This window comes from Sinohyriopsis cumingii, chromosome 15 (genome assembly GCF_028554795.1).
Source record: "Sinohyriopsis cumingii isolate HCF-2022 chromosome 15, ASM2855479v2, whole genome shotgun sequence".
Taxonomy (NCBI): Eukaryota; Metazoa; Mollusca; class Bivalvia; order Unionida; family Unionidae; genus Sinohyriopsis; species Sinohyriopsis cumingii.
The window spans coordinates 47,817,874-47,845,366 of record NC_142975.1 but is presented as its reverse complement, the minus strand read 5'-3'; the positions used below and the strand labels follow the sequence as shown (position 1 = coordinate 47,845,366).

Below are 27,493 nucleotides of genomic sequence, written 5' to 3'. Positions count from 1 at the left end.
GGAGAGAGAGAGAGAGAGAGAGAGAGAGAGAGAGAGAGAGAGAGAGAATGCAATTTTATATTCCACCTCCCGCAACATCACGTAAATAGTTACGATTTTTTTATGTGTATGTATTTTTCAACATTCATTATCTCGGTATGGCCGAGACCGCTGTAATATGTTTGCCTTATAGGGTTTTGTATTGCTCATGAAGACATCCTTAAAGGTTTATGGTGTATGTATTTCCCAATAGGCAATCAATACCTGGTCTGGATGGGCAGTGCCCGCTATAAGACATTTTGCGTTATAGGCTTCTTGATGGTCGTAAAAGTGGACAGTTTCGTGACAAACAAGTTGTATTGGAATAAAACAACATCAGTTTGCTCTATATGAACTTGGTTGCGGTTGAAGATCTAAAGCAAATACTTTGCTCGTGTAACATTTGGTGATAACAAACCAGAATTTGAAATTTGTAAATAAGTAAATAAACAACCCTCGGGTTATGCTCTACGCGGTAACGAAACCCGATATATAATGCAGTGATATTAAGTGCACATACTTCCGTGAGATACAAGCACATGTATGTATGTATGTATGCATGCATGCATGCGCATATATATATATATATATATATATATATATATATATATATATATATATATATATATATATATATATATATATATATATATATATATATATATATCAAATTTCTTCAATATTGATAACATATTACATTCATCCAGCGAATTCAGATCTTATATATTGAGGTGGCAATCACAAGAAACTCATTTGGCCTACAAATATCGATTTCACAGATTGGTTCTAGATTTTGCATGGTCGTTCGGCCAGTGTCACGTGTAAGTTTTCTTTAGCTCGTTATCAAGTGCAAAATGTAGAGCACTCTATAGACACTGTATATAAGATAAGACCACCACGAAATATAAGGCTACTCTCTGTTATACTATTGATGTATGTAAACACCGACACGTATTTCTGTAGAAGGTAAGTGATTAACGATTTCCCTGTTCAGATACAATTTAGTTTTCTCTCTTCTCCTCTCTCTCTCTCTCTCTCTGAAACTTTGTCTGCATTGGCAATAATTAACACATATTTGCATATTTATTGCAAATGTTACTGCGTTGATGCGATATATACGTCGGATCATTGATTTGATTAAGCCAAAACTGGCATAAGGAAAGAAAACAGAGCTCGTCTATGCTATAAAATAAAATTTTAGTTTCAAATTGCTTATGCTATCTGTCACTAAAATTTGCACGATCCATGGAAGCTGCAAAGTCATAACGTCAATCTGTAGAACATAGAAGCAAACTACGTAACAAAGAAAGCTGCATACCGGACAAATAAATTGGAGCTTTCTTTGTCAATTACGCCCAACTGGTAACCTTCTACCAAGAAAATACGGCAGTTGCAGCTCATCATGTGCGTTAAATAACGTATAATGTAGGTGTTATGGAACGTTTTCAGTCAGGACACTCCAGAGAGAGTTTCTTAATTTCCACATGTAAGGATATGCAGCACAAATAAGATCTATAAAGTCTGTATAAACATTTCCACATTGAATTCACATATTTAGTTATTGTTGAGGAACAGCAGACCATAGTCTACTCATATAATAAGTAAATTCCTCACTGTCATGTTTATTTTAGCCGACTGCCATAGTGGGCAGGTATCAAAAGTTAGAGCATGGACGCGAATCTGTAAAAATCCGATTCGTTAGGCCTTCGAATTCTCAAGGTTCTATTTTCAAGCCCAGCAATTATCGATCTTACAATTTCACTTCAATGTTGTTTATCAGGCATTTTGGAATTCTGCAAATAATAAATTAAATTATGAGGCAAATAAAACATCTTTAACATATCTTATAGTTGCAAGTATTTCATAGCTTCACTTTCATCATCTGAAAATGAAGTGAAATAACATGAAGTTAACATTCGATTTGTATGTATATAACTATACGCATCAAACACAATCTATGAAATCACATTTCCGCTATCGAATTTGGACTGCGCTGATGTCCAGCCTAGCTTTCCAAGAACAATGTCTGAATGTCCTGTTAAGCCTTGTACATATTTGGGAAAATATCTTAAGAGTTTTATCTAATGAAGCAAGATCACTTCCTGTAATATTACACAATAATTTTCTACCATTAAACATTGAAGGAAAAATTATCTTTTTGATCATTTTGGCAGACATCCAAGAATGTAAACCATTCCGTGGAATGCCAATACTAAACATACCATGAAAATAATTATTCTGTTTCTTGCGTGCATTAGTTATTGATTCATTTGACGCAACCTTTGAATTAATACTGTGCCCCAGATGTATTGCAGAATCAGTAACCGGTTAACATGTCTACTCAAGATAACGTTAGTCTTGTTTGCGGACCGAAATTCACAACATTTAACTTTGTAAAAGTAAGCTCACATCGCCACTTGTTACTGTATGTGTATGCGATGTCTCCCAGCTTTTGAAGATTGGTAGAATAAGTAGCGATAAGTGCAATATCATCAGTTAGTTTTTGATGTCCAACACCTTTCGACGCCATCTTTGCTCCAGATATTTTTCTCCATTTGGAGTATCGAGTCTTTTATAAATAGAGTGTTCATCAAGGGTAGCAAAACGCCCCTTGTGTCACGTCTCGGTCAGTTGGGAACCAGTACAAATAAATCTATCAACAAGTACTTTGCTCTTTAATTTTATGTACATTTTAAAACATATCAATTTAATATGCAAACCCTTTGTACCACGAAAAGCAGTAAAACACGTAAACCAATGTTTAATTTATATTATAGTGATTTCATCAAGGAAAATCTCACTGTTGTACAGCCTAAACCCATTTCCTAGTCCTGTTGCTTTGCGCGTATTTTATTAGAATTAACGTCGTTGAGCCAAGTGACCAGACGTACGTGAATTGCTTTCTCAACATGGAGTAAAGTTATAGACCTTTGACGTTGGAGGGGTTCTTTGATTTTCTGTTACTGTTCGTCCAATAGTTTATTATTACTCGAAGGAGCATATTTCTAATCGATATTGTTTTGTCTTTCCTGAGAAAACAACTCATACTAAAATTTACCTTAACCCTTTTTTATTTTCAAGCCTCCACCCATTAAGGTGAGTATAATTTTCGATTGTAGTATTACCTCATCGTCATAAGGTTGAGTGAAACACCGGTCTTTCTAATTTCAGTTACGAGCCTAATAGTGTTTTGTAAGAGACTTAGACTACGGATGACTTGTACTTAATGTCGTAATGATACGATATCGAAACTTTTCGCCATACAGGCAAACTGTTCATTTTTAAAGATTTACATACGCATGCACACACACATGTATGTATGAATGCATATATATATATATATATATATATATATATATATATATATATATATATATATATATATATATATATATATATATATATATATATATAAACGTTTTACAGAAGCCTGTGCTGTGACACAATGCTGATGAACATCTGCTTTCTAACTACAGTCATTCTGTGGTTTTCGCCATATTCCTGTAAGTACACTATATATTTAGACTGAACACGAGTTCCTGAAGATGAGTTTAAATAAGATCACGCATTGACTGATCACATCTGCAAGCTAGTGGCAAATACCTGTATTACAGTTTCTGGAGAGTCAGTCTTAATTAAGTGTTCCTACTGAACTGCAGCTACATGTGCACATACTTTAAAATTTATTCTTTTTAGCTATTTATTTATTGATTTTTTTTACACAAGCCAAGACTGTCTTTGGACAAAGGACTATGCAAATGCGTTGTCGTTACTTTAACTAGTTTTTGAAACATGTTGCAAAGTTCGAGAGTGCTGTTGGAGTGGTTAAAACGAAGTATCAGAGTCAAGAGCGATCAATGGCAATGTGATAGACAATCAATATCGTTAGTTATGTTCTGAATCATCCGTTTTCATCGTATATCAACAAAATTAATATATTAAAAGCTTTAGATAAACAACTAATAAAATATTTAAAATGATAATCTCTTTCGCCGGTTTCGAAGTTTACCTCCTTTATTAGCGGATGTTTACAAACGCTCATTGCTTATGACAAAATTGTACCTTCTAGCATCATTGTAAAACAGATATAACGTACTCCGCTAATTGGCGAACCCCATTCCCATCCCTCAACACACATCGGTAAAAAGGTCCGTGACCATTGGGTTTTGTCTTAGAAGATAAAAGTATACACAACACAGAATTTCAGTTGAATCTCTTTATATATATGTATATATATGAATGTATATTTGGTTATCTCAATAGTTGTTAAGTTGTGATCCATAGGCCATGATGGTTTGTCCTTTGAGCGTGATACAGGAGGATCATCTAAATCCCATCTGAAATATGTTGATACTCTGCTGTAATTATGAAAAGCGCACGTTTTCGGACATCTTTGTCTCCTAATTTGGGAGTTATTTTGAATTTGTAAGAAACAAACCCTATCGCTTTGCTCACCACAAGCGCTGTTGCCAAACTTTAAAACAGTTGCAGACCATGTAGTTACTACCTTGAACGATATTGTAGAAGATCCACGATTACTCACGAGCACACTTACTCACAAACACAAGTCTTGACAATCAGCAAGGCATAATGGCCAAATTATCTTCGGAAACAAGTACAACATATTGTTATGTATATCTATATTGTCTTTAACTTATAGTGCATTGCTGTAGAATCTATATGAACTATAAATAAATGTTAACAAGTTTTAAAATCAATCCTAACAATAAACATGTTTACAAATTTTGGTTAATTTCCCATTGGATTAATGAGCCAGGTGGGATAATAGGCAATTAATTAATTCCTATTTTCATATGTTCTTGTGTTATTATCAGTCTGAAGATGCATTTAATTTTGCGTTGAAATGTAATTTGAGAGGTATCATTGGTTTGGTTTATTCATTAAAATTACAAAGTGCTCATTGACATTGGACAAAGACAACATTTCGGGACTTCTGTAAATTGATTCAAATGAGTGTTGGACTGTGCCATTTTGATACATCACGACAGTTTTCACTTTAGTACATTCAAGTTTACTGGTATGTCAGCTCATTCAGGACCTAAAATTCATTCATAACACTCGGTTCTTTAATATGTGCTTAGATCTCTTAGGAATATTTTGGATTCATAATATTGTAAGTTCTTCTCAATATTTATTGTTTTGACTTTGAGAATTAAATTATTTGTTAAGATTTGCAGAACCTGCTGGTTCTGATACGTCCTGTTACTTACTTAAATACCAAATAGTCATACCAATATCTTCATTTGAGCAGTTAATAATATTTATAAGTGGTCCTTTCTAATTTTTTTTCAGCGCATGCTCAAGATAATGGAGTGTATCCGATCGCATTCTCTGTCGGTCAAAATGACCACATTCATGTCACAAATGGGACAACTATACAGTTCAATAAGGTGAAAATCATGAAATGTGAGATAAAATACATGAATTCTTTTGATTATTTTATTCATTTTTTTATTGGGATTGTTTTAAAGATCATTTACGTGTTGTATTATGAATGAAGATAAAAGAGCTGTATACCATATTGCCTTTTAAACGAATTCAAAGCGTTATAACTGAGCATATGTATATTTGAAATTGACTTGATATTGGAGCTATCGCCAATGGGAAATGTGTTACAAATCGTTTCAAAGATGTATATCATATAATTACTCCTGTGTATCATTTTGTTTAGTTTCTCAACACGTAAAGCAAATAAGGCCTGTATTATTATTGTCTTGCATCCGTTGCGCGTCATCTATCGTCCGTCATCAGTCGTCCGTTGTCGGACCGTAAACAGTTACTATTTTCTGACCAATTGTATCCAACTTTGACGGAAATGTTTGCAACAATAATACATACCAAACCTTGGCCAACAATATGGTCCTCTGTCAAACACAGTCATCTTGACCAAAAATAGAACGAACTTCCATAAACTTCTTCCTAAACATTAATGGACGCGTATTACTCATTAACCATATCGTTACATTAAAGCCTTTAAAACTGGTGCAGTTGAGAACAATCTGCCATGAAGTATGAACATTGTTCGTAAGAACAGAAAACAATACACCCCATGTTGACCTTTTATAAGCAGCTGTTCACACACTGTAGCCAAATGAGAAATAAATATCGTTGTTGTACGATCTTTCAACTTTCGAGTAGAGCTGAAAAATCAATCCACTGGTCACAAACAAATCAATTTTATATTTTAGTAGAGAACGAGACCCTGTATAAAACTCTTTCAGAAAATTTTTGAGTTTTGTAAAATAAAAGCGTGCTGAGAAATAACATTGAAACAGTTACTGTCAAGTTTTCATCACGTAATTGTGTTTTATTCTTATTTATGTATTGCATATTGTTCTCTAAAATATGCTGTCTGTTTCATCGTCATTAGTATAGTGGGGCACTTTACAGACAATGGAAATCCTAGTCAAAAAGGTCGAAGGCTCGTTTGGAGACAAGATTTGTACGGACCACCTGGGCACGTTTATTGACAAGAGGAATTTAACATGGGGAATATTGGGCATGTATAGCGACAAGGGAGAGTGGAGTTAATTTGTAAGAGACAATAGGAATGGAACAGGTGAGGTGACGTCACGGTACTGAAGATTGGTAACAATGTAGCAAGAATCTGACCTCAATCGGACCAAAGAGCGGGATAAAATCTGGAACACTTGGCGTGACATAGACATATGTAACAGATACAACGTACAAAGATTGATCAACATCAAACACATACATGGCAAAGAGAATACTTATCTTTTTCGAGGCATATGAGTGGCCCCGAAAAGGGTCTTTGGTTTTCTTCTTCTAACTTCTTCTATCCCTCCACCATCTTCTTATTTTCAGCCCTACTCTCTTTGTCTTCTTCTTATTATTATTCTTTTCTTCTTCCTGTTTTTCCTTTTCCTCCTCCTTTTTCTTCTTTTCATTTTCGTCTTCCTTTTCTATTTAGTTCATTCCACTTCCTCATTTGTTTACTGACCTCTTCATCCTACTTTTCTTCTTTTTCCTCTTTATGATTTCTCTAAACCTTTCCTTTGCCTGACTTGTATTATTCATCTCCATTCTGAGACGGTGGTGAGTATAGCCATAACCATCCTCCAATCTCACCAACACATCCTCCACCATTCCAATATCATCCGCCACTCCTTGCAACGTGTTCATTTTTTTTTGTTTTACAAATGATAGCTTGCCATCTTCTTGGTTTATTCTGTGAAGAATGGCGCGAATGACGGACTCTTGATTTTATATGTGTCGAGCGTGCACGTGAAGGAAAACATTCCTTACTCTCACTTCAAATATTGTCTACTATCCACAAAAGTTGAGCCAAATCATACAAACCCCAAAATCTACTATCCACACACGGAAAGAAGAAGAAACAATGACAAATATATACTACCCACGTTCGGGAAGAGGAAAACATTATTATATACTATCTACAAACCCAAAATATAACATCCACACACGGGAAGAAGAGAAAATATTCACAAATATACTGTGCAAACGGGAAGAGAGAAAAAATATTATATACTATCCACAAACCCCAATATCTACTATCCACACAAACTTACGTACACTTATATAAGCACAATATATACTATCCACAAAAACGTATGCCAACACACACACACACACACACGCGCAAGCGCGCGTACACACACAATTACATCAGCAAAGGAGTCAGTGCTCATAATCACACCGCTCCACATATACACCAATTGGCAATTGAATAGTCTCTTTTCTAGAGATAAGGTTAGCCCTGAGAAGGACTGTTGTTTTGAACTTCAAATGCACCTGGCTAATGATTACATCACCCAGGCCTGGCACCACATACACAACGTAGGCGCCAATAATTGTTTCAATTGACTGTAGCTGCTGGGAGTGCGGAGGCAGCTTGAGTGGCCTCATCATCCCATTCGTCGGTTTGCGGAACCCTGAAGATTTCACTCCTTCTTCTATTCTTCAGCCGTGGATGCTGCCTCATTACCTCCTGCCTTTTACCTCTCCAATGCTAGGTCACAATTCTCTATTCGTGGGACCACGTCTCTCTGTGCTGGTAGTGGCTGGGGTGCTTATCTCTGTGAAGGTGTCCTCAGCATCGGCTTGACTTCACAGCTTGCAATTACCTCCATGGCTAGCTAGTCCTGGAGGCGCCTGGAATATTCTGAAGTTCCAAGAGTTTTGTGAGTCTGCTGTTCTTCTTTCAGTTGATGAATCAACGACGGGTAGCCAGACTGACGATCGCTTTTACTTTATATTATGAAGAGCAGACGTGAAGGAAAACATCCCCTTACACAAAATTCACAAGGTTCATATGATCAACCCAAAAATCATGAAACGCGCGGCTCTAACAGAAACACTCACTCACTTTTTAATAACAAACACTAACTACGAACAAAAACACACAGACTACATTTTGACAAGCTACCGAAACGAAGTGCTTATAGACAGTTCTATTTTTAATTCATAAAACAAAGAAACGAAGTGCTAATAGACGCACTTCTATTTTTTATCTTACTAACATACAATTGGCAATTAAACTAGTATGTCTATTCTACAGTATTGGGGTAGCCCTGAAAAGGACTTTTTGTGGGTGGACGGCGAGTTATGTCATTATTTTATCGTCTAAGATTGCGTCTCCCTCTGGCGACAGGCTTTCCCATAGGATAGGGCCTGCTTCTTCGGAAAGAGGAGAACTCTTTCCTGTCTACCGGGCAGTCGACATATCCTGTTGCTGTTCCTGCTGCTGCTATATCTGCTTCTGAAGTCTGTACTTCCCCGTCCATTTTTCTTTCTTTTTCTTGATTTCCTGTCTGAAGAGCTCTTTTATCAGGTCATTTATCAATTCCAACATTCTGACATTCTCGATCTCTTCATGCCTCGGTAAAATTCGTTCAGCTTGTCAAGTCTTGAACACATCTTCATAGAAGGATGAGTCAATAATGGATGGTCAGACTGGAGACTCATTCACTTTATATGGTCCAAGCGCGGACGCGATAGAAAACATTTCTATAATGTTTAAAGTCGGAACGCTATGATAGTTTGATTTTGAGGAGAATGATAGAGATAAGCCAAAGAGCATTTATAAGGATACAATCTGAAAACAAACTACAGACACATTTTTTCAAAACACATCATTTTTTATTCAAATAGCTAACAACCAACAATTGACAATAAAACAAAAATTTTTCAGTAACTAACTATTTTTGACAAGGTTGACAATGTTGTGAAGTAAAGCTAGACTTCCACTGGTGGAAGTCATTGGGTCATTGATGTCCATTACGTTTTCTAGCTAAAGACAAAAGATAGCCATAATTGTCACAAAACCATCGATCTACATTGTCATCGTTTTTAGAAGATGACGATCAAAATAAGTCACTAAATCTTCTAAAAAATATCCAAGACTGCGTTGATGAAGAAAATACACACAATATAGTCTACACACCATGGAATCGGTGACTTGTAATTTCACATTACTGAATCATGTCGTCGTGAAGTCGATGATGTATCTTCCATAGGTGACAATCCATACGAAATAAAATATACCACACAACCATTACAGGGAAAGTAGACGGCTACCCAGTAGATTCCTGGGAGATGACTGTCGTCCGTGTTGATGACATACATTAGTGCTGAAGACCTAAGCTTGATGGTCTTGAGGTTTGCTATAAGGCAGTTCATCTTTAGCACAAACGACATAATTCCAAGAAGCAGTGTACGAACTGTGGTTCAAAAGGTAATACAGTTCCCAAGTATCCATTTTTTGTATTGTTTTTTTTTTTTCTTGTTTCATCGGGTAATGATAAGTCATCAATTCAATTCTGCCTTCTTGCTTGGAAATCTCTGACAAGTAACCGTTTCTTCGCTTCGTATCCGCACTCTGAGCCAAGAGCCAAGAGAGCTTCTATGTGATGGATCTCTGTAGCAATCAATGGAGGGAAGGAATGATCAGACAAGTCTTTATGCCACTGATACAACACGTCTTCTTCCGAGATGAGACTCCAAGCTTTGTCCAGATACTTGTCCTATGTTTCTTCTTGACTCATCATCATACATTTATCGTGTCGAATTCGACAGGGATGATCATTGTGGCATCCATAGCAATCTTTCTTGATCATTTCCGTATTTTATTTCTACCACGTGTCTAGCAAAACAGGACACTAAATGTTGTTATTGTTCCGGCCATCTGGTATTCATCACTATGTCATTTTTGTCTTTGTCTTGGGGTTCTGCTTCCACGGTATCCTTCCATTCCATTTCTAAAGATTCTCCACTATTCAAAGAGGGATAACAGTCTTCCATAGCTTCTAATAGTCTAGAATGACTTCTCTCTCAAAATGTTGATTTATATGGGAATATCGAATTTGTCATGTAAGATGACGTTCACTGTGTGTAGTAGAGGTGCTTTAAACTGACGTTCCACAAGAATCTGACCGGATTTTATAGGGTGGAAATGTCCCTCATCGCTGCTTTGGTCAGGAGTAAAATCAAAGGCCCACAAAGTGTAGCCTTCACCATAATCCTCGGACGTAATACAGTGACTGGTTTCAACTGTCAGGTGGCTTTGTACAGAGACGAGTACAATCTCAAATAATTCTTCTGCTCAAACTTAGGTTCGAAGGGTCTATTACCCAAGGTCTTTCCATAGCAAATAACTTCAGTTGTACAGATAAAAGTTGAAAGGATTTTCATTCTTGACTCCGCTGAAGGCTGTGTTGCTCTCAATACCAATGGCTAAACGTTTGTTTAACCGACCCTGGAACAGATGATAGATCGCTGTCCAGTGGGTATAGTGAAGGATTTTACTTCCACGTGTCATATCGGATACTTGGTGGTCGTTCTGCTCAAAGTGTGACTGATGTCATTTCCTACTTTAGGTAACACTTTCACACGTCGTACGTAGATTTTGGTTCCCTCGATGACAGTTTTGTAAGCGTCATTATTTGAATCCATCAATTGGAAAGCGGTACTGTTGATATTCAGGCTAAAACGGACATCCACACCGTTCAGCAAATTCTTTTCTTGTAAGTGCATTTCCAAATGCAAAGGATCCATTAGTTTTAAACTTTTGTTGAGTCCTTTAATTTTGTTTTCGTCGTTCTATAAATGCCATAATTTTTGGATTTTTCCTGGATAGATCCGTTTCGGTGGCGTTAAAATAGCCTGGCGTGTCAGGTTTCCATACCACGCAAGTATCCGAATGAATGTTCTTGGCTTCTTTTCCGTACGTCAAGAGATTTTCAAGGTACGTTCGGTAGGGTACGTTGATGACGATAGCTACTGCTTTATCGTCTATAGGATTTCCAGCCGGATCTTGAACTTTCACTTTCAAGTTAAATTAACTGCTATTCAGATCGATGTATTCTTTGGGCTGTCCTTTGATTTCAAACTCGATGGGGGTTGATCCTTGAGTCCTTGACAGAGGAAATGGGATACAATTCTACCCATTGAGATTCTTGCATCGTCATCATTGAGGGTGTTATGACAAATAGATCTAGTTCCGACTTCGAACAGGCGCAAGACTATCTGTGCATTATTTTCTGTTTCTGTGTTTTAATAATCGAAAACGTCTAAGTGTCGGACGGTCCTCCTTTTCTTAGTTTTTCTAGCTTTGTTAGTATGATGGCTACTGAAGGTTTGTTTTGGTCTTCTCTTTCTGCCTTGTCCTTGCTGTGTCGTCAGGGACGTGGGAATGCATTCATATGAGTTTCTCGACGACCCAAAATGTCTTTGTCCTTTTTCAGCAAGATATCTTTTGCCTGCTAACAAGAAAGCTTCTTTAGGATTTTTTGTCTCGATGATGACATTTTGGAGAAATTCTCTGCCGTGCGTCAATGTGGCATCGTTCAAGGCGTGCAATCTTCGTGTCACCGTCAGTTTAAACACTGAACAAAAGGACATTTTAAACATATTTCCTAAACCATGTCCTCGCTGTCGAGCGATTCCTCGGTACACTGGATACATGACTTACGAGTCATTCGAGAATCGCTTTCGAAAAGGGTGTTTCACCGTGACTTTTCATTTGGAGAATGGAATATTTTGTCCCAGATCTTCTTTTATAGCAATGTTGACAGTGTCGAAATACAACTTACTGACAGGCCCATAATGAGGATGTGTGAATTCTCGGTGAACATGATATGTGTTTCCGCCTTCCTCGTCAGTGGCCGTGTTAGAATCCACTTTAAAAGGAATGACACGTAGTAATGGTACGGAGGTGTGTCCCACCACATTGTACTCCACACCATCGTATTACACAAAGATGAAATCGAGTCCTTGGTTCAGCTCTGTAAAAATTCATATTGCCATTGATCTTCGGGCTCAAAATATTTCCTGCCATCTCTCGAAGTCCAGCCAAAATGTTAAACAAACTACCATTAAAAGCAATGACCAACTTTCTGATATCTGAAAGTTTCATCATTAGGCGACGATCCACTTTATGGTACTCAATCATAACACTTTTTTGGCTCTCAATTTAGCTTTGCCAAACGCTTCCTCGAACCTGTCAGCAATTGTATCCACCAAATGTTGACCGCTAAAAGAAATAGCCTGACGAAATTTTCAACGTATAGAGAGTGAATGATGGATTCGTTGTCTTGAGACACCTCCTGTGGGTCAAGTCCAAAGCTTCGATGGTAAGATTGGTTGTACGCTTGAACCAAGTGCGGTAAGCGGTCGATGTACTTGGGAGTGTGTTGATGCGTAAAATATTCCACATGCGTTCTTTCAAGGTGCGTTGAAAACGTTCTACGATGATGGCTTTGGTTCAGAAATTTGGTGCCTTTGTCGGTTTGCCATCAAAGATGGTGACAACCACTTTGTTTCAACACAAGCTGGAGGGCACGCACTGCGCGATTTGGAAGTCAATGGCACGACCCAAGCAAATTTGGAAAATATGTTGATTACACCAACCAATATTTGTAGCTATTATTGTAGGTGGCCAAATGAGAGACATCGGCTAAATCGGCTTGCCATTGATGATCGAAGTCCTTCAGTTGGGCGTGATTTATGGAAAATGTTCGTCGAATGGGTTTGTGTGAAGTGTACGTGATTTGTTCTTGTAATCGTCGTTGCACTTGAGGCAAATGGAGACTTTTCAGACGTGTTTTGGCACTACGATACAATTCCTGAACTCCTCCGTATTCCGCGGGATGGGATGGATTGTAGTAAATGCTGGCTAACACCTTCTCCATTTTCGTTAATAAGTCACACACTCTTAACTGAGGCAACTCTTTTCTGTGTGTGGTATTTTCTTGGCTTGTTATGCTTTGCGTGTCAGGCAAGCGATCGGTGTCGAGGGGGAGGAGGATGCTTGAACAGGGTTAATCGGTTCTTGTTTCACTTCTGACTTCACCTTTTTTCTTTTTCTCTTTTGTGGAAGAAGGGGTGGCCATCATCGTTTTAATCCATCCAATTCTGGATGCAGGTGATGTTGTTAACTTTCTCTGGTGCAGTTTGAAACTCTTCTTCTTCTCCTTTTCTGTCTTGGTCACTGGGGTTATTGATGGTTGTGGACTTTTCAACAGGGTCTTAAATATTTCAGAATCGGCTGAGCTGTTTCGTCTACAGATTTCTGGTGAAAAAGATGCAGTCGTTGCAACAGTTGACCGTACCTTTGGGATTTTGTCTGTTTCGGACAAATCGTTGGGATTCATCAACGACTGCAATTGTTTGTGGTAACTGGAACATCTCGGTCAAGTTAGGATTTGGAGGCTAATGTGTGGTCTGTTGTTCTTGATAGCGATGGTATTCCAGCCATCGTTTGTAAGGTACAAAAGCCAGTTTTCGTCCTTCCATTCGCTTTAAATTGTCACGTCAGAGATTTTTGGACTCCAGATGTCCATTTAATCTTCTTGGTCCATTTTATCTTGCTCTCATGAGTCATCCTAGCCTTGTTCCCAATACTACTTTCAGCAAGGGTCCTAACAACATGGTCATAATTCTTCCGCTTTGTAGTAACATCTTCTTGGTTTGACGGATGGGTATCTCTTTTGGATCTTTGGGGGAGGAACGTGTCGATGCTTGGCTAAGTATTCTTTCTGATGTTTCGACAAACGTATCGTGCTTTTCAAGTCATTAAGGCAATATTCACACACCGTATCGACAACGTCTTTGGAGGTTGTTCGAATGGTTTGTTTTTGGATGGGTGAAGAAACTTTGCACAGGACTGACAATATGTCCCAATGTTTGGCAAATGAGGTGAAAGTCCTTTCCTTTTCTTTCCTTTTTTAGCAAATGACTGGTATGTATATCTTTTAAGGGACATCTTTGGGCGTTTAGGAGCACAACAACTCTAATAACCATCCTTTACCGCAGGTCTTTCTTATATTGGAATGCGTCGCCACTGATTGTCTATACGTCGTATCAACTTGATAACAGGCATCACACGTCGTAGAGCGGTTGACAACGGACTAAATCGGGACAGTTCTGGCGTGGATAAATCCAGTAAAGTCTGGATCATGCCCTATCTCCATTGGACTTTGATTTAGGTGGAAAACAATCCTTCTCCTCACCGATTTCCAGTTTAACAATGTCTGAACACTGGAATACTTTCATCTGAATCAGTCCTCTTATAGCATTCAGGTAGCAATGGTTTAAACATCGGCGACGTGACCAATGCAATTGTTCTTTGCGTTTCACTTGCATTTTGACGGTAAATGCGTTCTCTCAATTCCACAGACAAACCACGAATGCTCTCCTGTAAAGTATCCATGATCATGTCAGTCAGTATTATTTTATTTAAAATCTTCTCCTGAAGCGAAAGTAACGGACATAGTAAGTAATTTCTGAATACTGCCATTCAGGGTAACGGCCAAGAATGTCAATAAAATCTTCTAATGTAAACGGTCTGAAGCGGAATAATCGGATAAACGCAGACTTGATTCAGAGAAATCTGACGAGTTTATTGACTTTTTCACTTTTCTCTTGTGAACTGCTCGACACAAATGTTCTACAGTCACCAATTGAGATTTTGCTCTGGCATACCCCCGCCAAACATCCTTGTAGATCTTCTCTTTGTTTGGTTATCCTTGAGTATTACTTTTCAAATGAGTTTAAATGCTTGTGGTGTTTTCCAACTTTTGACTCCTAGCCAAGCTGGTTTCTTAAACGGCACGGTATGTCACTCCTACGACTAGGATCCCACTAAAGGTAGATAGTGACACTGTGGAGACCATCGAGCATGCTCCAGGTAAGCCGAATCTTTCTGCTACCAATCGTGAAGTGACACACCGCAACTGAAGCACTTTACTTTATCCCCTTTGCCCATGTAGAAAATTCCGGCTTTGGCTAATTCTTCGGGGGTAGATCCTCCCAGATACTTAGATCATTTTCCTTGGAAGGTTTGAAATCGACTTTCATAGTAGCAGTATTCAGGCAAACGCACAGGGAATGAATATTCGTCTTTCATATGTTTATTTTGATGAGGGTTGGTGAAATCCGCATGAGTTTTCTCAGCTTCGGATAACAACCGTAGGGTATTAGCTGAATGGTTTCACCATGAAAACCAGCAACGATTCCACGATAACGAGTGGCATCGCTTTCGCATTCGTCAGGTTTGACACGCACATCATCATTTTCCATGGTAGATGTAGTTATAGTAGTAGTCAGAGCAAAGTTTCATTGATGTGGTACTGAATTGCTGAGGTCACGGCGTACGTCATCGGTCTCATCGCAAGGCACAGCATCGCACTCCACTTGAGAATCACCGAACTTTAATGATGTCTGTTTAAAAGTATTCATCTTTCAGCTTGGTCTTGGTAGTTACAATGATTTATGGTTCTTGGACGTTGTCTCGCAAAGGAAAGGGGTTAGGAAGCCTCACTCGCTTCTGGTACACGATTTAATACACTTTTTCCAAAGGCCGACTGACGATTTGGTGGGTGGGAAAACGTACAATCTTGTACGGTTCGTAGGTTGTCACTTTAAAGTTTCCATCCCGTCTAGACTGCAACGCTTCTTACACATGCCAAAGTTCACCACTCGACTGGTGCGATAATAGAGCGTCAGTCTTTTCACTTCACATTCCGTGTACACTTCTTTGTTACGTTATTCGTAGTCGTAATTTTTGGGACCGCCACTTGTCGTCGTGGTGCACGTCCGTCCAGGCTCCTAAACGGTCTCCCTCGATTTTAGGGCAACAGTGACCCAGGCGATTGATGTAGATGCAACTGTCCGTGTCCAGGTACAGGACGCGATCTCCTAACAGTTCTAAATCTTCGCTCAATTTTTAAGCGAGCATGGGCTGTCAATTTAGTCCCAATGATGATATTTCCAAATTAGTCGGCTTCTATAAAGTCCAGTTCCTCTTCATAAATGATCAGGATCGATTCTTCACGAACGACGTCCACGTGTTTCATGTATTTGTTTTTGTCATGAATCATCTGAAAGTAGCGGGATGGTTCTGTCAAATGTTACGTCTTGGGTTCACACGGTCGCTGTACCGTTTTGCCCCACAAGAAATTCACATTACTTTGGCAAACAATCGCCTTCCTTCCTTTTTGTCCACGTGGTCCAAAGTGATAATTTTCAGCTTCTAGTATTTCCCTTTGAATTTCCTTTGGTCTTTGAGATTGTGGCACCAGGAAGGATAGTCACTGTCTTCTTGTTTCAGTTCCAAAAGGGCATCCACGTAGTCTGCGAAAATTCCTTTCTGAGTTCAGTTACCCTTATGGTATGTTTTGTCTTTGGAAAGTGATACATTTCGTATACTTCCAACAGTTGGTATCCCAAGTCCATAGCTTTAAACGATTCGGCTCGACCCACGTTCCCGTCAAGGCTCGTTCTTCCTGTGTGTATGATAAGGTCGGTCTTGATTGCACGTTTTGGTACAAATACGGCACAAGGGAAACCCCGGTTTTCTTTTCCATTGCTGAGGTCATCAGTTGTGGATGCCCTGCGGAAAAGTGACGATATTTGTGCACGTAAGTATACAGAGAACACACATCAAAATATTTGATTTCTTCTCCTTTCTCTTCCTCGGCGAGGTACAGATAACATATGGCATTCGTCCGTCCTCCATACAAACTGTTTCTCGGGTTCAGTGGGTCCACCAGCTTGTAACCTTCCAAGATGCGTTTTAACTCGGGATCGGTTTTCAAACTGTGATCCTACTCGTGTTCCCACATTTCCACCACTTGGTATCCTTTCTGTTCTAACTTCAAGCGTCGCTAACGAGTGGCCTCGTACAAACCTTCCATGTTCCGTCGTAAAAACTGATTTTTAGTGTCACGTTGAGGGTAGCAGAGGGAACATCCGCGCAATAAGCATCCGTTAAACTGGTACACGATATTGGGATTATCTAAGTCGCAGCTATCCACCAAACACCTTCCGATAGTCTTTTCGCCTCCTCCGTTGCGGGTAAGTTGGACCCATTTGTCTTCCTTGTCGCACAAGTAATGTAGCCAGCGTAAGGCTTTGACCGAGTATTGACGTTCGACAAAGTTCATCGTTTGAGGGCTTAGGACAGCCAAGGTGTTTTTGGGTATGAATCCTTGGCTAATGAACACGCTTTGACAATGGTGCTGACTTCTTTAAAAGGATCGATCCCTCCGTTTTCCATGAGTAATTATCTAATTTTCCGCAGCATCGCCGTAAAATGTTCACTTCGGAACGACAATACTTTACCACTTTTTGCTGAAAGTTGAAGGGGTCCGACGCGTGAGTCTGGTACCATGCGTAGAAAGCTTCTCATTGTTTGGTACGCATGTTGTCGGGGTCAAATCAGTGAGCCTCAGGCAAATGGGGTAGAACGACGTGTTGATTGGCTTCGGTATTGAAAAAGTGCGGTAACTAGCCTTTGGCCATTTATGGCATTCCAAATGTTTTAGGCATTCGTTTCAAATACATGTCCCAGTAACTCGTAGAATCCTTAAAATTTACCTGTCCCACTTGCAAGGAAATGATTTTGGCACCGTTCAAAGTCACTTTCAGACGTTCAGTACTTTGTTCCGTATAGCTTCTGAGAAGAAATTGCACATCGTATCCCGATAAATTGTAAGCCATCACCGAGGCATGGTAATGACAATATCCGTAATGTTATATGTTCTCTCGGCTCCACGTCTCGTCGATGGGATTTTTCACGTCCTCTAGAAATCTTGCTGCAGTGAGGTAAATGACTAAAGACAGGCTCTTGGATGCACTTCTCGCACGCTCGTTGAGCCACATAGAAATTAGTTATGGGAATGCCAGTCTCCTGCATGCATTCCAAATCGAAAAAGATTAAATTTACTTTCTTCCGGTCATCGTCTTCCTCTTGATGTTTGGAATGGTATCTTTGAATGTAGCATTGGTGTTACAAGTCTACGATTTGATGACAAATGTGACATCGTTTCTTTCCTGAACATACGTGTGCCTTGGCATTGTTGGTACGTATGCCTCGTCCACAAGTAGGGAACAATCTCAGGAGTTGACAAGCTCTTTTCTACTGTGAACCTTGCGTCTTTAGATGGTGTTGGTAACAGGCATGGCTGACAAAAGTGCGCTGACAAGCTGGGCAATGCACCCGTTCTTGTCCTTCACCCAGACAGGGTTGAGAGGCCAAACAATCCTCACATTTCGATCCACAATGTTTGTTTTGTCTGGATTGTTATAACCATAGTCACATTTCTCACAGTAATAACTGTATCCCAGGAATGTGGTGATACTGGTAAAGGTTTCGAAATGTTCATCGTGATGATAGACGTGAATGTATTTTCCGTCTTTGAAATCGTTGCTTCGAAACAACAGAGACCCGCCCACTTCTTGAGGGTGCACTTTCAACGTGTAGCGTGGATCCGTCTTGCAATTTTTGCATTTCAGGAATGCCACAGGGTGTGTCTTTAGATAGGCCCGCCTGCTGTAACAAGAGCACTTTTTCACTTTGTTGTTTGGCATGGTTCGATTCTTTTAAAATATTTCCAGGCTCTTTTTGATTCTGCCGTGTCGTTCTTGTCGGCATATGTTCGTCCCACCACAATGGCACGGGCTAGCACATCTTGTCTTGAGTGTCTTTTGGTGCTGCGAAGGTTATCAACCAATAACGCATTTTTATGTCCTGTCCCTTGGGGAAGAGACATGTGGGTCATGTATAATGTCTCTTTCTATCAGTGATATGAAACTTTTTCTTGAATTTTTGCACATGTTGAATCTTGTCGATGACTTCGAAAGATGTCAGTTCAGCCGGGCTGCTAAACTCGATCCAAATGGGGGATTTCAAACCGTCGTGATGAATGGAAAGTCTCAAGCGATCGTCTTCTTTGGCTTTACATTGCCGTCTCAGTGTGGTTAACAAAGAATCCCACACCTTGGTGATGAAACCCTCTGCTTTATCCAACGGTGCGTTGGGCTGGAAATCTTTAAACTTCATCGTGTACGTGTAACCTGTGATTCTAAATTTTCTGTAGGAGAACATTTCCGTCTCTCGAATGTGGTAGTACTGTTCAGGTTTTACTGGTGGACTTTGGTTGGATGTAGACTCTCAGGGTCTGGATTCGGACTCACTTATGTCATCTTCAAAATCGCTGGCATGAATTTGAGCCAAGACTTCAGCTACTGTGCTAGGCGATAAATCCCGTTTCTGCCTCTTACTTTCTTCTCCTTTCTCCACGAAATGATGCGATCGTTTTTTCTTGACTGCAAAAAGTCAAATGACCACATTTTAAAAGCCGTGGGTCCTTATATTCATGTCGAACCAGGTTCGTCCCTATATAAAGCGTCAGTGTCTTCCCTCCCAGTAACGATTTCATTCTCAAACCGACCAGAACGATGGAAGAGCCCCTACAGATCGAACGTCTGATCAGACTTTTGCGAGGTGTCATACGAAAGTTTTATTCAGACAAACCGACGAACTATTTACCCTATTTTCGAGATAAAAGTCGAGATACTTGATATATCTGTAAGAAAAAGGGCACTGAGCTATAGAGTGTCTAGTGTGTAAATCCATATTCTAAAACATCAAAATCAAGAGACACTTACATTTCCTATCCAGTTCACAACACAACACTTTAAAAAGTTAAAAGACTTCTTCTGTGTCTTTGTTCACTCACTCCTTTTTTTAAATTTCTTCACTTTCACAGATTGTTCTTCCTCTTCTTCCATATTTCTCGTGTCTTCTTTCTTCTCTTTTTTCTCTTTCTTCACGTGTCTAGATTCTTCCTTTTGGAGGATACTTCTTCTTCAAGTTCAGAACCCCTCTCTTCCTCTTCCTCCTGTTGTTTTTAGGGCGTTCTGAAGACCAGTGTCCGTTCTCTTGACAATGATAACATGAATCTTGACTTTTGTCTCTTCTGACACCTGTTTTGATTTTTTGACGGTCATGACACTCTATAGCTCAGTGCCCTTTTTTCTTACAGATATATCAAGTATCTTGACTATCTCGAAAAGAGATATCATTCATTTTGCCAAATCAATTAAAACTCAAAATTCCTCCCCCCATGTAGTTGTGTGAATGCGTAAGTGTAATTACGCATTCACACAAGTACATGGGGGGGGGAGGGATTTTGAGTTTTAATTGATTTGGCAAAATGAATGATATCTCTTTTCGAGAGAAATGGGTGACCCTGAAAAGGACCGTTGGTGTTTATTTGGTTTAGAAATAAACTCAGGAACGGGACGTTATCAGTATTAACAGCATGAAGCCTTTGCCACGGTCAATGCCTACTTCTGGACTTGTTCCTGTCAATGATTTGGTAGAAATAACTAGAGGTTGTATCTCAGGTGTAGCAACGGGGTTGGGCTGTTTGGCTCGGGAAGTTCTTTTTCTCTTGGGTTGCAATAAAGAAGTCTGATATATTTGTTTCAGACTCCTTAACTCTGCTAAAATATCTAAGAGTACCGTCACCGTTTGACTTTCATTGTCCTCCTTCTCTCTTAGACCTTGTTTCGAGTCTGTTGTTCTTCATGTTGTTTCCTTCTTGCCTCTTCTTCTTCTCGCTGTTGCTGCTGAAGGAGAAAAGCTTGCTGTTTCTTTCTGCTGTTGTTACAATTTATCCAATTCCTCTTTCTGCCTCTGTTTAAATCCTTAACGTGTGGGAAAGAAGGAGAATGTGGCAAAGGTAATGGTACCGGAACAAATTCTTGTGAAGAAGAAAGAAAATCGACTAAATCCCAATCAAAATCGGTCTCTTCTGGAAGTGAGACTGTTGACTTTGGTAACCACTGCTATACCATCACTTCTCGTCTCCTTGGCCGATACTCCCCAATTCATCGTCTTCTTCGTTTCCGTCATGTTTGAAAACTTTGTCGCATGGATTCACTGCGCACAGACGCTAGCGTATCTACATAGCAAATATGACGTCACAGTCACCTCCTTTTGGATTGGAAGGCAGAGTCCACACTGTGACTAAATTTTGTAATACATGTTAGGAATGGTGAAAAAAACTCAATCCGTTTCGATCTGCTCTTCCACTATAAATAAACACAGGTCATTTCATTCCCTTCACCTGTTCTCGTCGCAACATGTGGATTGATGTGACGAACTTACCCATGTATGTGAAATCATCAAGGACAATCATCCGGTTCACCAATAATAGCGTTTGGAAAAGAAGCATTTATGTGGAGCTTTGAATAGAGTCCTCTTCTACGGTCCAGAAGTCAGAATAAGTTTGAAGAAGAGAAGAAGACGTAAGCTATGACTTCCATTTTAAAGGGATGATGTTAACATAAAACCGATAAGATTTGCTTTCTTGCATGTATGTATGTATGTATGTATGTATGTATGTATGTACGTATGCATGTATGTATGTATGTATGTTTGTATGTATGTCTATTTCTATGTCTATATCTCTCCTGTATTTGTCTCTTCCTAGAGTAGCACGTATTTACGTTAGTCCCTTGCTACATTGTAGCCAGTCTTCAGTACCATGACGTCACCTCACCTGTTCCATTCCTACTGTCCCTATACAATACCTCCACTTTCCCTTGCCGCTATACAGGCCCAATATTTTCCATGTTAAATTGCCCTTGTCGCTATATAGGCCCAATATTCCCCATGTTAAATTGCCCTTGTCGCTAAACGTGAACAGGGGGTCCGTAAAAACCTTGTCTATAAAAAAGTGCCCACGACTTTTTTGACCGGGATTTCCATTGACTCTAAAGTGCCTCACGATACTACTATCGTCGGAGAAAAAGTACAACAGCGAATTGAACAAGACATTTTGTGAAGTTTATGTGAACAAAAACACAGATCATGAAACAGTAATTGCATTGTATTGTATCGAGTATTTCTCTTATTCAGATAATCACTGTTATGGGCCAGGCAGCCGATTTACAGATCTCTGGGGTTTTCACCAGTCCGCAGAAGGAATTTATAAGTTTCAAGTTTACTCACTGACCCATAGTGACACCCGAATTTGGTTGGAGCTCTATAAGAATCAAGATCTGGTCGCCTCCCTCTACGGCCATACGCCTAATGATTATGCTGATGCAGGCAACGCTGTAATACTGCACTTAAACAAAGGAGATGTAGTTTCTGTGAAATCACATGACCAGTATGACGTGATGCTATACGGGACCCCAAATGAGATCTACACCACGTTTTCGGGAGTTAGACTTATGTCCAGTGCAGAAACAGGTTGAATGAGACTTAATATTCGTTCGAAATATTTCTATACATAAACGAAAGTGTAACCCTTTAAAGATCTAATGAATTGGTCTTGAGATTGTCGGATTTGTAAATTTTAAGATAGTACAGAGTAATAAGCAGGCGTCTTTAATTTGTACATTACAAACTACAATTGTAATGCGGTCTATTTTGACGGATTCGTTATATTTGTTCTTGCGCACGTCATCATGTACATAACACATCTTAACGTATCGGTTGAGGCCGGTAACACAGTTTGATTCACCATCTACAGCCGGGAAAACGGCTGGTTCTGCAATTTGTCGTCCGACAAAATGAATGCATAAAATAATGATATTTGAATACAAAGACTCAACAATTACAGTTGTTGTTTTTGTGATTTGGACTTTTAACGTAGCTTTAACAATGTTTCAGTCATATCGCTACAATATCTGCAGTGTGGTAGTTTATAAAGACATCTAGCACTGGGGCATAGTTCCGCAGACATGTAGCATCATGTCCTACCCAGTCATATTATCCTGACACCAGGCCGACCAGTCCTAACACTAACCTTTTAATGCTAAATTCCAAGCGGGGCAGCTGTTAGTACCATTTTATGTCTTTGGTAAGATTCTGCCGGGGATAGAACCCACTACCTCTCCCATCAGAGGCGGACACTCTAACCACTAGACCACCAGAGCGGTTAACAATTACTGTAGACATAAGATTCGGTTTTTATTGTCAAATTTGTGTATTTGAAAGGCGACAACTTTTAGCACAATTTTCGCTGATAAAGTCAGAATATTATCAAACTTTCAGTCTCTCATAAATAAAGAAAATAATTAATTCAGAATATAAGATACGGCAATAAAGACAGGCAGACAGACAGAGATGCATAAGAAAAATAGAGCTAGAACTACTTTTCGCTTTGAATGCAATTTAATTTAGCAGTCTTTGTTTGTATAGTTTAATTTTCATAATGTGTCTTGCAAACTCAGTAGTATCTACCGTTTTATTTCTTTCTGTCCACAGTATACGCTTCTTACGAAAGCATTGCTTTTTCTGCGACCTTGACAACACACATGACATTCAACCCCGGATCCACGGTCTTGTATAACAAGATGTTACTGAACGAAGGCAAAGGATACAGCAACGATACAGGAGTTTTCACGGCCCCTGTTCCTGGAATTTACATTTTCCACTTCTTTTCTCTGGCAGAGAATAATGAACAAATTTGGCAGGAACTGTACCATAACAGCGATTACGTGTGCGCGCTTTACGGTCTGACTTCCTCAGACTGGGCGGACGCTGGAAATACCGCCATCTTGCACTTGAAATCAGGTGATACGGTGCAAGTCAAATCCAGAGGAACAAGCAAGTTGTATGGTGAACCGGATCAGATATATAGCTCTTTCTCTGGGGTCCTAGTATCAGGAGAAGCTTCGTTAGATCCGGGTATTTCCGATACATATTTTATAAAGCACACTAAAACTTAGTCTTTCCGTTCCCTTTTTTCTAATTAACATCAATACATCTTGTTATATAAGTTAAAGATTTATAACTTTAACTTTTATGTTACATCCTTGTACCGCAACTAAATAACGTAAATCAGAACATCAAATAATATTTTCTGCAGAATCTGTTCAGAGATACTTTATATGTCCTTTCAGACCAGTTGGCAGGGCAAGTTTCCACAAGTAGCATTGAATAACTGCTCACACTAAAAGTCATTCGATAGCCCTTTCAATGGTTAAAGGTAATACTATAAGAATGCTCAACGCAAGGTTGCTTGACACACAGGAAAGGTATATTTATACCTGTTAGCTTAATGGGGGTCTGTAATAAGAAGATAACGACTTTATATATTTTCTATGTCATCTATCCTTTAGTTTGTTCTTTTTATTTAGATTGTTTGTTACCTCTTTTCTTATCTTTAATTTCTCTTTTTGTTTTATTTTCATAGGAAGCACAAGGATGATTGCATTCTCGGCTGGTCTTTCAAGCAGCACTACAGTGGCTGCAAACTCGAAGGTTGTATTTGACAGAATCTTCATAGATATACAACATGCCTATGACCAACACACAGGGGAATTCACGGCTCCCACACAAGGGGTGTATGAGTTTAATGTACACGCGCTTGGAGAGTCTGATAAATCAATTTGGCTTGAGCTTTACCATAACTACAAGTACGTTTATAGCCTTCCTTTTGTATAAGAAGAAGATGATGATTACGATAATGATAAATTGTCTTATTACTACATCCACATTTTTTACTTTATTTTTGTCTACCTCACCTACATCCCACTCCTCAACCTGCCAGCTGCACAGTGAGAGCTCATTGTAAACATTATTAGAGAGAGAGAGAGAGAGAGAGAGAGGGTGTTCCCAAATTTCTAATGGGCACCTATTGCAAAAGTCTATATGTCTGTTTACTCAAAATGTGATACAAACAAGACGATGGTCAAATTTCAAGTGACAAGTATACACAAGCATCATTCATGCACTAACATGTCGTTCCTCTACTTGAAAGACACGTCAGAGTGGTTCGTCTTTGGGCATGCACTAATTTTTTATTGCATGCAGTCAGATGGCCATGAGCACTGTCCATACTTTCGTCACGAAAAGATTGTAAACATCAGTAATAATAATAATAATAATAATAATAATAATAATGAGATGGATGACAATTATAGTTGATGTCGATAACAATGATGACGGCAAAGAAATAAATAACAATATGTATTCTAACATGAAAACTACGATGACAATTACAATACTTCGATACGTTGAAGACGTGGACTACTAGAAACGTTACGATCAACACGGTGCCATTATTTGCAGCTTTAATATCTGCCGCCCATTAATATCTTTGCGACTAAACATTATTATTCTTCTTTTGTTTTTACTTCAGAAAAAGGAAATGGAACTGGATTAGTTCCCTTTGTAATCATGCAACACGACCAACTTTCCTTTCCATTCTGACCCAGTTTAAATAATCCCATCAGCTTGTTATGTTTGCCACTTGAATACTGCAATCGAACGTATTTTATTTCCTTTAATGTTGTCTCGTGCATCTTATTATATATTTAAGTGTGAAATACATGAACTAATTGGCAAAATAATATTTTTTTCTTCTTTATTTACAAATGTGAAAAACATATTCTTATATGTCACATGTGAAACTGTAAGATTTCCACTCATGCCTTGCGACTCCTGATTGTGTGTGCCTACAAAAATGTCGTACCCGCAATAACAAAAGCGAGCACTTTTTAAGCTATAATATAATTAGAATCTGCCTTTAACTTCAAACATAGTAATTGATCATTGATGAAGAGATCTGACTCTACGCCTTTCTAGTCTCTCTGCAGTTAAGTCGCCTTACTTCCTTGACAACTGCGGTTAACCCGCTTTGATGAATAGACTATTTAATAGTTTAATCGGTCTTGATTTGTTTTCGGATAGGTAAAATAGTTTACAAAAGGACAAAAAATGTAATTTACTGCGACAGATTAGGTCAACCCGATCATACAAATATGTTAAGTCACGTAAATTTATATGATCAGCCTATGAAAGTGAGGTGAATTTACCAAATGGGGTTTGAATAAGGATGTTGTGCCGAAAGGTGTCTGATATAAATTTCGATTCTGTTGCAAGTTTAGTATGTATATAAGAAAACTTTATTTCATCGTGTGACACTCAAAACGATGTATTTTAAGGAGTGGCGAAACCACTAGTTAAAATACTACGTTTCTTGTACCACACGATAAAATGTATCTGGTTTTAACGTAGGAAAAGAAAATATTCTCTTGATGTATTTTCTCCATCTTTTCAGATATGTGGTTTCCTTGTACAGTCATACTCCAAGCCAGTATGGAGCCGCAGGCAACGCTGCCATTCTCCAACTTGACTCTGGTGACGTCGTATACGTCAAAGCACATCAGGATTCTACACTGTACGGTGCTAATGACGAAGTCTATTGCACATTTTCTGGCTATCTCATTGCGCCTACATACACTGGGCTACCCGTTATCGGGTGACCTCGCAATCGTTAACACTTTTAAGGTTTTGAAGAACGATTGTTTTGTATTTGTGTATTGATATTGTTGGAAATATAACATTAGTGATAATTGCAAGACTACTTCTGTTACTTCTACCACCAGCATATACCAGCAAATTTATAACCCTGTATGCTGTATCTGTGTTTCATTTTCTCCATTATTTTGAAAGACACTATGTTTTAATTCACACCCTCTTTGAATTTAATTGTCCTACAGACAGTGTACGATTCTTTTAATAAATGTAGTTTTATTTTAATTTAGGTCACCGTTTTCAATAGCTAGAAAGGTATATAGATAAACAGCTTGGGATGGACATATGTACAATATATACAGAGAGGCTGAGAAAGAGAGAGAATGATATTAAGGTTTGAATGCCGCATTTGCTTGCGAAAACTCGTATATGCCAAGTCATCTGGATAACACTGAATCTTGAGAGTTTTTGGTCCTAAACAGTATTAGGTTCCTTTCAAACCAGATAATATAGACGTTTCATCGCATTATGAGCCATGTAACTTCTCCCTCGAACCGTGAAACCCGTCCATTTTTTACAAGTATACGAATTAACCTGATGTTGATTGGCGACATCCTTGGGTCAACCGATTTCAGTCAAAAGCTGGAACACATGGTTTCATAACGTCACAGTTGCAAACATAAGAAGCCAACACGACGCTTTGTCAAATACAGTAGGTTACCTTATGTCATGCGTTCGATATGATGCAACCTTTTGTATGGCGCTAAATAGCCTAACCGTGCAGGTGCGCCGTAAAGATACAATCAGTCATTTGATATGATGCAGTATTCGGCCTTGCATTTATGAGCATTCTTTAAAAGCATATTTCATATACCATAGTTTTTACTAGTGCATGTCATATGCTTGTCAATT

General features: G+C 38.9%; 1 pseudogene across 1 annotated transcript; it reads left to right on the top strand.

The window, feature by feature from the left end:
- The first annotated feature begins 892 nt into the window (after nt 1-892).
- On the top strand, nt 893-26,685 carry LOC149781750 (uncharacterized; annotated as a pseudogene). Its single transcript, XR_016414525.1, has 8 exons — nt 893-984; nt 3,100-3,114; nt 3,445-3,521; nt 5,332-5,429; nt 22,229-22,564; nt 23,585-24,007; nt 24,516-24,738; nt 26,385-26,685. The product of XR_016414525.1 is annotated as an uncharacterized LOC149781750 (transcript).
- The last annotated feature ends 808 nt before the right edge of the window (nt 26,686-27,493 follow it).